This window comes from Acomys minous (genome assembly GCF_964271855.1).
Source record: "Acomys minous genome assembly, chromosome: 18".
Classification (NCBI taxonomy): Eukaryota; Metazoa; Chordata; class Mammalia; order Rodentia; family Muridae; genus Acomys; species Acomys minous.
Genome location: NC_140501.1, coordinates 30,667,031 through 30,679,725, shown reverse-complemented (window position 1 = coordinate 30,679,725; position 12,695 = coordinate 30,667,031). Strand labels below are relative to the sequence as shown.

Here is a 12,695-nt window from a genome sequence, read left to right as displayed (position 1 = left end):
TCAGCAGCAAGTAAAAAAAAAACATTACAGGAGTATTAAGCACTAATTTACAAGTAGGCAAAATTTGTATGGATAATTCTGGAATGAGGTAAAGTATAAACAATTAAATCTTGAAGAGCACAGACTACTCTCTTGTTTGATGAAAGAAAAAATTATATTTCTAAATTTCTTTAAGATAACCTCTAAACTGGATGGCTGTCCTTCTATTAATGCAGCAGGGCAATCAAGATTTTTAAACAACAATATTCTATAACATAAGTTTTGTAAACAATATAAAACTGCTCCTTTGTTTTCAAATACTAGACTCTTAGACTTCCATAAAAACTTCTGCTTGTACCAAATATACCTACATATATATATATTAAAGTGTTCTGCTTTGAATGGACTTGTCTACTACAATCTCTGTAAATCTTTTATAAGTTTAAGGTTTAGTATCAAAATGCCTTAATTTTCTATAAAGTGTAATAAAATTGCTGTCATCTGTGTTTGATTTGTGATGCTTTATTAAATAATACTATGACTTATAAGTCTTCTTTTCTGGATAAAATCTCAAGGTTATTGTGTTCCTGTAATTTTGTTTGTATACAAGATGTATCTTTGGTGCAGTTTTATTGTAATATTTATCATTTCAATGACTTCAATAATTTTTGAAACAAGTAAATGTGTCCATTGTGGTCTGGCTTTAGAAAATGCCAATATTTCCACTATTTAATATATGTTACTGCCACTTTAATAAAGTTTAGGTGCAACAGAGAGTAGTTGCTTCTTTAAAGAATTGCAACATTAATGATTAATTTCCTATAGTCAACAAAAATACTGCTGACTTAATATACATGATGGAATCTGACAAATCCTCACATGCACATTTAAATTGCTTTCTTTTTCCAAAGTATTGCAGGCACTCAGGAGTAGAGTCTTTAATTGCCAAATAAATGAGTTTCTTGGAAAAAATGCTTTGGTCAGTATTGATAAGCCTAATATATTATATTATTTTAAACAGTACCCATTATTTTGATATTTTGTTTTCATCTTGTTAAGGGCTTTATAATAATGTTTGATTACTATTATATCTACAGTAATAATATATGTCATATTTCAAATAACATATTAATTTTCTCTCATGTCAGGAATATTCATATACGGGTTTATATACTAAAGAACTTTAAAGAGAGGGAAAAGGTTTAGAATGATAGCTCAGTGGTTAAGGGAACCTTACGCTTTTGTGAAGGACCTGAGATCAGGTTCCAGCATGTATTCATGCAATTCAGGGGATCCTATAATTTATTTTTTTCCTCAACATGCCTGGTACTCTGTTGTACAAAATTAAACACACACATGCACACACACACACACACACACACACACACACACACACACACACACACATGAATACCCACACTTAGAAAATAAAATGTATCTTCAAAACTTTGGAATAAGAAAAAGGAAACAGAGAACTAATTTGAAGGAAATAAGATGATTTATATATATACATTTATATTATTATATTACATTATATTATATTATTATTATATTATTTATATTTATTTATATTATTACAGATATATATAATAAACTACCTATAGCAAGAGGAACCATGATACAATCAGGAATTATATAAATGTTACATTTTTAGTGTTTTGGCTATTTGTATTTGACAGCCTTGAAGAAAACATCTTTCCTATATTGGTGCATCTAAAATTCTGTATGTAAGTCAATCTCCATCACATCTTGTCATTATAAACTTAAAACATCTATCTAGCCCTAAAAACAGTGAAGCCAATGGAACCAAGCTGCCAAAAGCTTTCAGCCAAATATTCCTGGAATATGGGGTTTCTACAAACTCTGGGCAAGCTGCCCTAGTAAAATTACCATTAAGTTAAATTTATGACCAGCTAATGCTGCATACCTCTCCTTAAGGACAGATCTCTATCTATCTGGACTCAATGGTTATCCATTCCCTTGTATCCTCCCATTCTTTCCTCCCTCCCATTTTCCCCTTATTCCTCTCCCCTATGAGTGTTCCTGAGGGGGATTTCTTCCCCCTGTATATGCTCATGGGGTACCAAGGAGAATAGCAAAACAGAAGGATCCAGAGGTTCCTAGAAACCTACAAGAAGACCATTATGATAGGCACATTTGGGCCCAGGGGTCCCTCTCAAAATAAGGCACCAGCCAAAGACAATATAGGAGGTAAACTTTAAACCCTTATCCAGATCTAGCCAATGGACAGAACATTATCTAAAGTTGAGTGGAGAGTGGAGTATGACTTTCACACAAACTCTGGTGCCTCATATTTGACCATGTCCCCTGGAGGGGGAGACCTGGTGGCACTCAGAGAAAGGATAGCAGGTTACCAAGAAATGTGTGCCTTTATGAGTAAATTCATACATAGTTGTTATAAATACTGTGATATCATTATTATTATTTTGCTAAGACTTTTGCTACTTGTTAACATATAAGTAGATAACACAGGACAAATAGTATCAATGCCAATTTTGATGTATGTTAATAATATCTTCATTATCCATGAGAGTATTTGAAATGATGATGACATCACTCATAATAGACCATTATGCCCGTAGGAAGACGTCTATTCTCCCAAGCTTTCCATGTTTCTTATTACCAGAGTCTGAAGTCTGATTTGTAATCACTGTAAATATTTCTATATATTAGTTGAATTTTTATAAATAATTGGAATTATATTTATTATTTTAGGTAATTTTTATTAAACATGCTTTTATTCAAATCTAGTCAGTGCTACAGTATTAGTATTTGCTGCTATTCTACTGCTAATAACTGCATAATGAATAAATATACTTTTTTACATTTCAATGTTTATGGCTTGTATCTGTGATTAGTTGTTTATAATTTAGAGTAAATGGCTGCTGAATATTTATTTTGACTTGCTCATGTTAAAAAATGCCACAATTATTTCAGACAAATACCATAATGCTTTTATATCACCAGTAGATTTAAGATTTTTAAATTTATTTATTTCATTGTGTGTTTGTGTGTAACTTCTTGTAGGGATAAATACCACATGAGTCCTTGAAGTCACAAAGGAACTCAATTTCCTATAACTGCAGTTAAAGATAATTGTGAGCCACCATGTGGATTTAATAATAACTGGAGCCACTTCCTCTTAAAAGACCCCAAATCTCTCCTAACAAGCCCTATATTTGGGAATTTAAAGAACAGATACAGAGTTAAACAAGGGTCTGTCACATTAAAATATATTCAAGTAAACCGTGCACAAGATTATAAAGCTTCTAGGAGTTGGTCAGCATTGTCTGTGATTATTCTTTATTTGTTGACTTGTTTTACTCACACAATGCATCTCCACCGCAGTGGCCACTCCCACCACTCCTAGAATTCCCTATACCACAGTAGGAGAAAAAGGGTCTGAAAGAACAGGCATATGGACCTATGACACCCCAACTCCCAACCTTAGGAGTACCACAAAAACACCAATCTAAAAGTCATAACATTCAGGGGACTTATCACAGATCCATGAATGCTCTATTTTTACTCCTTCCATTTCCTCCAGGAGCCCCTATGAGGAATGCTTAATTGATTCAGTTTGCCTTGATCACACTGGCTTCTATATGCTTCCTCTCCCACTTCTGTGTGGTTTGCTGAGCTCCAGCCAGAGTGACCCAGAGATGATCCACCTGATGTTTTCTTGTGGGTCTCTGCATCTCCTCTTATAACCTGCTAGAAGAAGTCTCTCTGATAGCAATTGGCCTAAGCACTAGTCTATTTAAATAGAAGAATTTCATTAGGAATAATTTCATTTTTTTTTAATCCTACATCTCTGAACTATCTATCCTCTGGTTCCCAGTAATCCAGGCAGTGTGGTCACAAGAGTGGTCTTGTAGAGTGGCTTAAAATTGGACCAGTCATTGGATGGTCACTCCACAAACTCTGGACCTTTATTGTCCCAGCACAACTTACAGGAAGGATAGAATATAGGCCAAAAGTTTATGGCTGGGTAGATATATCTGTTCTACAACTGGAAGTTACCTGATAAGATGGCCAGTTCAGATTCTATATTTTCCACTACTAGGGTCATCTTTGTAGTATCCTAGATTTTCTACTGCACTAAATTTTCACATCATCCCCCAAATTCTCCAATTCCAGCAGTCTCTCCCCATATTCTCTCCATGTATTCTTCCCCCAAACCCGATCCCTAGTAGATATGTGGTTTATTATACTGTAATTTTAATTTGAATTGTTCTAATAATTTGGAGTTTAAAATTTTTTTATGCTTGATGGCTCTAAGGATATTTTATTTGGCAAAGTGTAAGTAACATCATTTTCTCACCTAATAGTTTTATTTAGTTTGTTACACAAAATATCCGAGAATCTGGAACAGTAGGGAAATATAAAACTTGTGATTAATAGGAATAGAAGAACAAAAAGACCCCCAGATATAAGGCTCAGAAAATATTTTCAACAAAATAATAGAAGAAAATTTCTCTAACCTAAAGAAAGAGATGCCTATAAACATAAAAGAAGCTTACAGAACTCCAACTAGATTGGAACAGGAAAGAAAGTCCTCCTGCTACATAATAATCACATTACTAAATGTATAGAACAAAGAAAGAATATTAACAACTTCAGTGGAAAAACACATATAAAGGCAAATCTATCAGAATTACATCTGACTTGTCAATATACTCTATGAGGGACAGAAGGGCCATGAAAGATGTCAGACAGACACTAAGAGACCACAGGTGTCAATCCATACTACCAAACCATACAAAACTTTCAATCACCATAGATGGAGAAATCAACATATTCCAGGATGAAAACCAAATTTAAACAGTTCCCAAAGACAAACACAGGCTTACAGATGATAATAGAAAAAAACCTCTAAACCTACAATGCTAAATGCAACCAGAAACCAGAAATCCACAAAACCAAAAGAAAGGAAGCATACACATATACTCTACCACCAACAACATCGAAATACCAGGAATTAACAACCTCTGGCAATTAATATCTCTCAATGGCAATGGCCTCAACTCCCCCCCAAAAAAGACACAAGCTAAAAGAATGGATGTGAAAACAGCACTCATCACTGTGATACATATAAGAAACACAACTCAGCAATAAAGATAGAGATTATCTCAGAGTAAAGGCCTGGAAAAAAGGTTTTCCAAGTAACTGGACCCAAGAAGCAAACTGAAGTAGCCATTCTAGTATCTAATAAGATATATTTTCAACCAAAACTAATCAAAAGAGATGGCAAAGGAGACTTCATACTCATCAAAGGAAAATATACCAATATGATATGTCAATTCTGAACATCTATGCCCCAAACATAAGGGCCTCACATTTTAAAAAGAAACATTACTCAAGCCTAAGTCACACATCTAACCCAACACATTACTAGCAGGAGACTTCAACACACCATTCCACCAATGAAGAGATCATCGAGACAGAAACTAAATACAAAAATAGTGAAACTACTAGGTGTCATGACTCAAATGAACCTAACAGATATCTGTAAAACATTTTACACGACCATAAGGGAATATACAGAATCTTCTCCAATATTGACCATATACTTGGTCAAAAAGCAAACCTCAACAGCTACAAGAGGATTGAAATAATACTTTGAATCTTATCAGACCACCATGGATTAAAGCTGGAACTCAACAACAACAGAAGCAACAGAAAGCCTACAAACTCATGGATGCTAAACACATCCCTACTCAATGGCCCCTGGGTCAGGGACGAAATAAAGAGAGAAATTAAAGAATTTCTAGAATTCAATGAAAATGAAGGCACAACATATTCTTATTTATGGAACACAATGAAAGCAATGTTAAGAGGAAATTTCATAGTACTAAGCTCCTTCATAAAGAAATTGGAGAGACTCTATACTAGCAACTTAACAGCAAACTAAAATGCTCTCGAACATATACAAGTAAACATTTAAAACAGAAGTAGAAGACAGGAAATCAAACATCTGGCTGATATCAATAAATTAGAAACAGAGAGACCTATACAAAAAAATCAATGAAACCAAAAGCTGGTTTTTTTAATTTGTTTTGGTTTTGTTTTGTTTTGTTTGTTTGTTTTTAAGAAAATCAACAAGATTTAGCCAAACTAACTAAAAGGCAGAGGAAAAGTATCCAAATTAACAAAATCAGGAATGAAATGGGGGCAAAACAACAGACACTGAGGAAATGCAAAATATCATTGGTTCTTACTTCAAAAGTCTGTATTCTACAATATTGGGGAGGGGGGAAAGGAAGACTTTCTTGATAGACTTCACATACCAAACTTAAATCAAGATTAAGTAAACAGTTTAAACAGTTCTATAGTACCTATGTAAATAGGAGCAATTATCAAAATCCCCCTGTTACAAACAAACAAAAACCCAAAACCAGGGCCAGATGGCTTTAGTATAGAATTCTACCAGGCATTCAAAGAAGAGCTAATACCAGTAATCCTCAAACTATTCCACAATATAGGAACGGAAGGAACATTATCAAAATCATTCCATGAGTCCACAGTCATCATGATATGAAAACCACATAAAGACTCAATGAAAAAGCAGAATTTCAGACCATTTCAATAATGAATTATGATGCAAAATTATTCAATAAAACACTCACAATTTGAAAACAGGAAAACATCAAATATAATATCCAACATGATCAAGTAGGCTTCATTCCATGGATACAAAGATGTTTCAAAATAAAAAAGCAATCAATGTGATCTACCACATAAACTAGCTGAAAAAAAAAACACGATCATGTCATTAGATGCAGAAAAATACCCTTGGCAAAATACAACACCTCTTCATGATAAAAGTCTTAAAGTGATTAGGAATATAAGGTTTATACAACTCTTTCCATGTATGTTTCAATATAGTACTTGAAGTTCTGGCTAGAGCAATAAGAAAACTAAAGGAAATATAGGAGATACAATTTGGAATGTAAGAAGTGAAAGTATTGCTATTGGCAGATAATATGATAGCACACATAAGTGACCCCAAAATTCCACCAGACAACTTTTATAGCTTTCATACACCTTCAGGAAAGTGGCTGGTTACAAGATTTAATTTAAAAAATCAGTAGTCTTCATCTATACAAATGATTAGTAAAAAACTAGGGAAACTACACTCTTCAGTGTAGCCACAAATAATATAACGTATCTGGTATAACACCAACCATGCAAGTCAAAGTCTTGTATGACAATAAATACAAGTCTGTAATGAAGGAATTGAAGTTATCAAAAAAAATGGAAAGCTATCCCATGCTCATGGATTGGTAGAATCCCAAGAGTAAAAATGGTCATCCTATTAAAAGCAATCTAAAGATTCAATGCAATCTCAAGCAAAATACCAACACTTTGACAGCCAAATTCTAAACTTCATAAGGAAAAACAAAACAATCCAAATAGAATAGTTACAACAATCTTATACAATAAAAAATATTTAGGAGGTATATTTGATCCATGTGGACTTGATTTTTGTGCAAAATGATAAATATGGACCTATTTGTATACCATACCCTGCTCCAGTCCCATGTATTTTCTGCCTCTAATAATTTCTATTGAGCTACTTGCCATCCATAATCCTAAATACTTGCTAATGCTCTTCATTTGGCCTGAACCCTCTACCCATCCCGGCTATGAGCTTCTTCCTTTCTCTAGCCCATGATATGGCTTTCTACTTTCTTTTTTTTTTTTCAAAGATATATATTATTTTATTAAGTTGTTCTTGTTACATCTCAATGGTTATCCCATCCCCTGTCTCCTCCCATTCTTCCTTCCCTCCCATTTTCCTCTTATTCCCCTCCCCTATGACAGTTCCTGAGGGGAATTTCCTCCCCCTGTATATGATCATAGGGTATCAAGTCTCTTCTTGGTAACCTGCTGTCCTTCCTCTGAGTGCCACCAGGTCTCCCCCTCTAGGGAAAATGGTCAAATATGAGGCACCAGAGTATGTGAGAAAGTCATATTCAACTCTCCACTCTACTGTGGAGAATGTTCTGACCTTATATCTGCATATTAGTCCAAGGGGCATGTCCCATGAAAGCCTTCAAGTACCAGGAAACTGGGACAGTGGGGAGGACATCCTATTGGGACTCTAGATGAGAGAATCATGGGAGAATGGCAAAGTAGAAGGAGCCAGACGGTCCTAGAAACCTACAAGTAGAACATTATGATAGGCAGATTTGGGCCCAGGGGTCCTGCTCAAACTGAGGCACCAGCCAAGGACAATACAGGCTGTAAACTTTAAACCCCTACCCAGATCTGGCTTTCTACTTTCTGCTCTTCTACGTTCCTCTCTTTCCTAAGACTCCCTCTCTCTCCCCAAGCCCAGGAGCCTAAGCCTTGCCTATCCTATTTGTCCTTCCCAGGTTTTACGACCCTTTATTAGTCAAACAGGAAGTCCCTTAGGCAAAGTTACATAGTACCTTGGAGTACAGAGACAGCAAGTAGTAATTAGTATCAAAATACACCATACCAACCTCCAACAGGTACTCAGAATAATTCTACCTAAAGGCACAGCTATACCACTCCTGGTCATATACCCGAAAGATGCTCCACCATAAAACAAGGATACTTGCTTATCTACATTCATAGAAGCTCTATTCCTAATACCCAGAATCTGGAAACAACTTAAGTGTCCCTCAAATGAATAGATAAATAAATTGTGGAACATTTAAGCAATGGAATACTACTCAGCTATTAAAAACAAGGAAATCATGAAATTTGCAGGCAAATTGATAGAACTAGAAAAAGATCATTCTGAGTGAAGTAACCAAGGGACATAAAGACATAAATGATATGTACTCAGTTTTAAGTGGATTTTAGTCTTATAGTACAGGATATGCATACTACAACACACAGACCCAAACATGTTAAGGAACAAGGAAGCTCCTAGGAGGTATGCTCTAAATCCCACTCAAAATTCGCAATACAATAAACAGAAGTAGTGGCAGAAGACAGGGAACAAAGTAGTAGAGTAATAACACAGGTATATCAACGTGGAGATAACTTAGGCTGTGGCCAATCTCTATGACAATCTGAAGACATAAATCAGTGTAGGCTCTAGGGGACATATGACAGGGACACTAGCAGAGACACCTACTGACAAGGGCCTAGAGATAGAAAAGGATACCCTCTAAGTAAACAAGTCTCCCAGTAGAAGGAGGGGAACACCAACCAACCCACAAAAACTTTGACTTAAAATTCACCTTGTCTACAAGATGTGCAGGGATAAAGATAGAGCAGATATAGCAGAGATTGCGAGAAGTTCCAAACAAAGCCTTGCCCAAAACCCACACCGTATAAATGAACCAACCCCTGACACTATTAATAATGCTCTGCTATGCTTGCAGACAGGAGTCAAGCAGCACTGTCCAACAAGAGACTCCACCCAGCAGCATTTGGAAACGTGCTGAGATTCACAGCCAAACATCAGAAAAGGAGAAAAAGATGTGGAGGTAACAATAGCTTCATAAGAAGACCAACTGAACCAACTAACCAGGGCCCAGAGGGGCCTGATGAGATTGAAGCACCAACCAAGGCCATTGAATGGAATGAATCCAGGCACCCTAAAAAGATTTAGCTGATGGTAAGCTCAGAATTCATGTGGACGCCATAGTAAGGGGAGAAGGGGGTATCTCTGGCATGGACTTTCTTGACATTTTCTCACTTATGTCTCCCTGGATTGACTGCCTTGCCAGGACACAGGGGAAAGGGACATGCACAGTCCTGATATGACTTGATGAGCTGGAGTGAATAGGAGGGGGGCTCTCCTCTTTTGCAAAATAGTGGAGGGGCAGGGGAGAGGGAAAGAAGTTGTGACTGGGATGTGAAAAAGAATGAGCCTGTGACCAGGAGGCAAAGTGAAGAAAGAAAGAAAGAAAGAAAGGAAGGAAGAAAGAAAGAAAGAGAAAGACAGACGAGCTAGCTTAAAAATAATATATATGATAAAGTTTTAATATATTCATCTATATCAAAATGATTAAAATATATATATATGGGCATGGGCAGAAGATATTACAGATTCTTAAATATTATTACACATTTTTTCTCTTTTTGCCAGAGAATAAAGTATTTGGTTCCTAATAATCAACAATAATAACCACTCCTTAACTAAATTTTCTCCTCTCTTTCTTTCTCTCTCTTTCTCTTTCTCTTTCTTTATCTGTGTGTGTGTGTGTGTGTGTGTGTGTGTGTGTGTGTGTGCATGTGTATGTGTGTATATATATGTGTGTGTCTCAGTCTCTTTGTCTGCCTTTGTGTCATCTCTCTCTCACACACTAACATAAACATACACATACACAGAAGATACACCAACACAGGCATATACCCACACACCCACACAGGCAGTGAGAGAGAAAGACACAGACTGAGAGACAGAGATTCTGATTCAGTTTTGACTAATTTTTTTCTAGTTAATCCCATTTTTTGCTAAAAGTTCCCAGTAAAGCTTAGGATTTTTACCTGAATATGGTACTGCATTGAAACTCTTCTAAATAAACTGGTTTATCTCAATTATGTTCACTCACTCCTTTTGAAGGTATTATCGCAGGGTCAATATGCATACACTTTCTATGATTATGGTTGGGAGCTGAGAAAATTTCCTCTACTTACATTAATACATCCACTGATATTTCCATCGTTCAGCTCCTGCTATAGCCATTTTTAAGAGATGTTTCATCTCATTTTTACTGGGATTCTGTCTTTCATTCTGCCATCTAGTCTGTCTTTTCTGTGATGTAGTCCGGGCCAAAATACAGGACTTCAGATGTATATGTATCTTCCTTTTTCCAACTTCAAATTTTAGTACATATTGAAGAAACTGTAAGATTAACTTTATCCTCCTCCAATTTTATTTTGTACCAATATAAAAAATTCTATACCAATGACTTAAAAATAACCTTATTTGTTAGTAACAAATAAGGCCTTAAGTTGAGGAGTAGATTCAATAATCTACATTTTTTTCTATCATCCCTGTATATTTCTATATGTCCCTTCTTTCTTTTCAACCCCTATCTCCATACCTACAAAAGAAAGAAAAAAGGAAAGGAGAGACATCTCTGAGTAATACCTAATTTTCTCTCTGTATAAACCAATAATAACTTTTAACCAACTCCCAATGAAAATAAACTTCTGTATACTGAAGGAGCAAACAAAAACCTACCCAACCTTTCTTAGGGGAAATAGGGCATTGTTTTTTCAGGTTTCTTCTGGCTAATTTGGGGTCAATAATACTGTTGTAGGGGTCCAAATAAAATTGGGGAAGATGATTAAACAAGCCAGGAATTTTATAGAATTCTCCCCATATTCATATGTTAAATTCTAATTTCCTTTGTATGCTATTAAGAGAAAGGACTTCTAGGAGGCAACTAAGGCTAGATAAGGTCATAAGGGCTGTGCTGATTTAATATAGTTGGTTGCTTTAGAAGAAGTGAAAAATGTCTCTTCTAAGATATGCATCAATTACATGCTGTGTGAAGACAGAATGGGAAGACAGATGTCTGCAAGCAAGGAAAAAGTCTGTACCAAAACCAAAATATACTGCTACCCCAAGCATGGATTTCAAGCTCAAAACTGTGAGTACAAGGGTTTAAGTCATTCTTAAAGTGGAATTTTCTGTGGCAGCACAAGTAGAAAAGATACATCTCAGGAATTCTCTGAAAAAAAATAATGGAATGAGAACTGTCAAGTTAATGAAGATGCATGGGGAGGGATTGGAGAAAGAGAGAGAGAAAAAGAGAGGGACAGACAGACAGAGAGAGACAGAGAGACAGAGAGAGACAGACACAGAGACACAGAGACACACACACAGAGACAGACAAAGACAGAGAAAGAGAGAGATAGAGACAAAACGGCAAAGACAGAGAGACAAAGAGAAAAAAACCACCAATACTTTACAAATTAATTTTAGGACTGAATCCTATGGAATATTACAAAGAAATCAGAATATTTACTTTGCCACCTTTATTATGCTACCAACACTTTAAATTAGCACAAGATAACTGAAAGAATTATTATAGTCACTGAGAACAGAGATAAGTTCACAGAACTGATGACACTGGCAGATTATATGAGTGTTTACATTTTTAAAAATCCACAATGGATGTGCCAGAACATTTATAAGATAAATAACCATATTGCTAAAGGGAAGAATATAAAAAAGACATTGAGAAAATTCTTTCTTAAATATATAATGGTGTGTAACCTGCCAAAGAAAGACGTAAAACAATTTATACAGGGTTAAAGTGTTTAGACCTACAAAATGTACAAGAAGACATTTTGAAAAAATTATATATATATATATATATATGATTTGTCTAACATATGTAAAATATGAAATAAGAATATGCTGCAAGATTTTGAATAATAATATAGTAAATTAATATATACAATGCTAATGTTTATCACGTAATTCTGCCAATAATGGCGGTTGCACATGAATGTAGGTCAAAACTTAGGTCAATGGAATAAAAATAGGGTTAGAGAAATAACTGCACATTAATGCACAGAAAAAGTGAATTTCATGTAGGAAGTACAGATTTTCTATATATTGTCCTGAAGTTGCTTAAGTTCATGAGGAAACTTGAAATATAACTTAGTCTTAAATATTATATAAACCACAACAAAAATACCCTAATGTATTTTAGTATAGAAATAAACTATTTTTGATGTTTTATAACTAA

At 35.2% G+C, this 12,695-nt stretch overlaps 1 long non-coding RNA gene across 3 annotated transcripts in view; it reads right to left on the bottom strand.

Moving 5' to 3' along the window:
- Positions 1–12,695, bottom strand: part of LOC311589297 — a 37,883-nt gene that overhangs the window by 23,716 nt on the left and 1,472 nt on the right. For all 3 annotated transcript variants that reach the window (XR_014776487.1, XR_014776488.1, XR_014776489.1), the window contains exons 2-3: positions 10,627–10,806; positions 6,630–6,749 (exon numbers count right to left, since the gene is read on the bottom strand). This is a non-coding gene — a long non-coding RNA (uncharacterized lncRNA). The remainder of the gene's footprint in view (positions 1–6,629; positions 6,750–10,626; positions 10,807–12,695) is intronic.